The sequence below is a fragment of the Triticum aestivum genome, chromosome 3A, assembly GCF_018294505.1.
Source record: "Triticum aestivum cultivar Chinese Spring chromosome 3A, IWGSC CS RefSeq v2.1, whole genome shotgun sequence".
NCBI classification, from domain to species: Eukaryota; Viridiplantae; Streptophyta; class Magnoliopsida; order Poales; family Poaceae; genus Triticum; species Triticum aestivum.
In genome coordinates this window covers 341,446,857-341,451,349 of record NC_057800.1, presented here as the reverse complement: position 1 = coordinate 341,451,349, position 4,493 = coordinate 341,446,857, and positions in this window count along the sequence as shown.

Genomic DNA, 4,493 nt, shown 5'->3' with positions numbered 1-4,493 from the left:
TACCTGTTTTTTTATCAAACCTTTGGGAGTTACTTCTACGTTTGCTTATTATGCCATGCTATGCTAGTGGACGTGGATTGGGTGAGTGAAATCCATGACAGATGTGAGATTGATAATTAATGGTTTATCTAAGGTCGCAACTTAAATACACATCTGGGTGGATTGAGGCACCTGGGTAGTCCAGGACATGCCTGTTTTCTTTTGGACCGCCACCCAGGCCCAAAGGGATCATGAGATTTTTCATACTAGAAACTTCGGTGTGCAGCCACAAGCCATTATGGGCTCTGGCATAGTTGATTAAGTCGTGCGAACTCTTACAGGGTAGACTAGCAGATGTAGGGGAAAGTAGGTGTACCGGTCTATCCATCGTAAGGTGCTAGCGCTTCTGAAAGACTGTGTCTCGGTCATCCGTTTCTCAAACACCATGTAGTGCGAGAAATCCAACGGAGGCGATCGAGTCTTGTGGGGAAATGTGCGCAAACCTCTGCAGAGTGTAACAAACAAATCATGATTAGCCGTGTCCCCGGTTATGGACATCTTGAGTATCTAGTATCTGGATTATCATGTGAATCTCAACATGTTACTCTAAAATTAATGTTGTTGGGTTAATGATGATGCTTAATTGGGATTGAGAATGCTGTCAGCCATTCTCAATGTTTAACAACCACCATGATAGTAATTAAATTTATTCCTTTGAAGTAGGGAAAAATTGGCTTTATGCAAAACTGTAACCATAGAGCTTTCCACCAGCCAAATATGCATATAGTATAGCTGTTACATTCCATTACTCTCTATGTGTTACCTTGCCAGCATATTCCATGTCCTGGCCCGTTTTCGGGCTGCAACGTTAATGTTGCAGACTTTTCAGACGACGATTAAGGAGTTTTAGGTCGTGGTTCTATACTCAGTGATGCCGTTGGAGTTGATGGACTCACTTACCTCCCAAGCCTTCCGCTGTTATTATTATTAGATGGCCTTAAGCCATATTTATTGTAATAAGTTCTCTTTTGAGACACTCGATGTAATAAGTGTGTGATTGCTACTCTGCTATAAATCCTCCGAGTACTATGTGGTGTCAGCATTACTGATCCAGGGATGACACCAGAGCACAGAGATCAGACTGTTTGAGGTCTGGTCGCTACACATGTGATCTAAATCGAAACCTGCATCTACTCAGAGAACCACTCATGATGCCACTATTGGGAAACCTGGTAGAAAACAAAACAAAATTGCCCTATGATCACCCAGGAACACTATGAAGATGCATATAGGGTTTGGATCAACAATCGTTGCCAACTCTAGACTGCAGTGAAAGTAGATGAGTCGGTGTAGATCGTACTTGGGGTCCCTCGAACAGTTGATGATGATCCCTCAAACTGCCCTTGAACAACCCCTCAAATAGAACACCGAAAGAACGACCTCTCTACTTGGTTGCAAGCGTGCGATCTTCATGATCCGGCAGTGCTTCGCCATCCAGAGCTAATCATCACTGGAGAATTAGATGGAAGAGATTAGAACCACACCGGCCTTCTAATTATGATGATTAGAGGAACTAGGTCTAGCTGTGATTAGTCAATGAAGACCAACTAGGACTAGAACTAGATGAACTAGAGGAGGCTACAAAACTTGTGTAGAAAATAGGGCCAATACCTCAAGTATGTATAGGTTAGAGGGGGAGAGGAGGGCTGCCACCAAGGAGGGAAAGTCCCTCCTTGGGGCACCGGAAAGGGGGGGAGTCCAACTCCCCCTAGTCCAATTCAGCATCCCCTTAGGAAAGGAGGGAGGGGTGCACCACCTCCACTTGGGCCCTTGTGGCCCAAGTTGCCTTCCACCACTAGGCCTTTTAAGGCCTATTGGTACTTAATTAAATATAAAAGCCCTCTAACAATTACTAGAGTCTTCTATATATAATTTAACATCACCGAAAACATTTTCCACATATATATATATATATTAATTATCAGGAATACCCGGTATTACCCGATAAACTCTGGAACCCTTCTAGCGACCCCAAAACGATTATAGTTCCTCTCGAAACTATTCTGAATATTAATGAAACAAATCCACACATAAATCCTCAATAATCTTGTCCTACTAACACCCAACAGATTTTGATTACCTTAAGCTTGTGACCCCGTAGGTTGGTAAAACATATACATGAATGAACACCCTTCGTTCAATGACCAATAGCGGAACTGTGGATGTCCATATCGATCCCTATCATTACTTGAATGACATTCGAGTGGACCTTCAGTTATCATGTGATGTTCCCTTTGCTTCGTGATACTTTACAAAACCTGAGGTACATCGGTATCCTCCTGGGTCATGCACATGCTCACTATACCATTGATCCCGTTGCCAGTTTTTGCTCTTATTTCTCGTTGAAGTGTTCCGGCATCCCCGTGACGTAGTCACTTGTGTTTGGGCAGACAATGATGGATGTCATTGCACCGAGAGGGCCCTAAGAATATCTCTCCATCATCGGAGGAGAAAATCGCACTGTCGGACTATCTAGTCCCTCGTCAAACTTTTTAATGGACCTGTAAGTTATCCTTATGATCACCATGTTATTGAGGACGTTTGAGAAAACCCAAAGTTCGCCATACAATAGGAAATGACTACGATACTCTCATGGTCTAAGGAACTAAAACGCATGTTAACACTCTGTGTTATAACAATTGATATCAGACAATATTATCTCAAAGTATAACAAACAAGATTGGGTCGATTCAATATGATCGTTCTTATAAAGTCATACTCTCAATGTTGTGTTAGGATTATCGTTACACTTAACAATATCCTAACATCTAGAAAAGATGATCACCAACAACACTTGAACCAGTCTTAGAGGCAAGACCGAGAACCTATACTTTACAGTTTATCATTCCACACGTGCATATGAGTTTTCCACTGGTTCACATATTCTAAGATCATGGAAGTTATAGCATGAAATATAAACTCTTAATTATGAAAATGGAAATAACATAATACAATATTAGTGCCTCCAGGGCATATTTCTAACATGTCACTAGATCCACGCATGTGGATCGTGTAGCCTTGGGTTTTAGGCTCTAGTACCTTAGGTTTTTTGGTCATTCATCATCTTGGCTTTGGCTGTGGTGATAGCAGTGCTGAATAAAGAAGCTCCGGATCCTTCCGCAACGAGGCGTCAGCATGGAGCTTGGGAGGTAGTCTAGGAGCGTATGCAGATTGTGGTCTTATACGTCCATTTTGCATCATGTTTTCCTACTATTATTTATAGTGTTTTTAATCAATATAACACTTCATGGAGCAATTCTAATGCCTTTTGTCTCTTAATTTGCAAGATTTACATGAAGAGGGAGATTGCCGACAGCTGGAATTCTGGATCTGAAAAAGCTATGTCAGAGATACCTATTCTACACATCTCCAAATGAGCTGAAATTTCATTAAGAATTATTTTGGAATAAATAAAAAATACTAGAAGAAAGAAATACCAGAGGGGGCCACCCAGGTGCCCATGAGGCACCAGGGCGCGCCCACCCCCTAAGCGCGCCCTGGTGGCTAGTGGGGCCCTGGCCAGCTTCTGGTGCCCATCTTCTGATATATAAGCCCATTTGCCATAGAAAAACTAAGGATAATACTTTAGAGGTGGAGCTCTACCGTCTCGAGGTGCAACTTGGGCAGGAGAACTTTTGCTCTCCAGCGGAGCGGTCCCGTCGGGGATAATTCCCTCCGGGAGGGGGAAATCAAAGCCATCGTCATCACCAACATCCCTCTCATCGTGGGAGGACCAATCTTCATCAACATCTTCACCAGCACCATCTCATCTCAAACCCTAGTTCATCTCTTGTATTCAACCTTTGTATCAAAACCTCAGATTGCTACGTGTGGGTTGCTACACTACTGGAATCAGGATCTTTGCCGTCAGCCAGCTCTTTGCCGTCTGCTAGCTGACGGCAAAGAAGGTATTTGCCATAAGCTTAAAGAAAGCTGACGACAAAGAAAGAGCGGACGACAAAGAAGGTGTTTGCTGTCAGCCTGCTCTTTGCCGTCTGCTAGCAGACGGCAAAGAGGGTGGGTGGCAAACTAACGAGAACGGCCTAACGGCCACTTTCTTTGTCGTCTGCTAGCAGACGGCAAAGCTTCTTTTCTGTCAGCCACCACATGACAAAAAAGTGGCCGTTTTAACGGCCGTTCCCCCCGGCTCCACCCCACTATCTAGGCTCTTTGTTGTCTGCTAGTGAAATAGGGCCAGTGTTCGCGCCCCACCCCTCTTGCCCAGCCCCGCTGCCCCAGCGCCTCGCCACCCTGCCCCGCCGACTGTCGCCTCCTCCACCACCGCTGGAGCCAAGGTGAACATTTTTTTGTTTTTTTCTACTGTTATTTGTTGATTAGGTTTAGGTTAGTGGTAGGATTAGGTTAGTGCTAGGTTTTGGTTTAGATAATTAGAAGAAGAAGAAAGTTAAAAAAATAAGAATAAGTATAAGAACAGGGAAAAGGAAAAAAGAAGA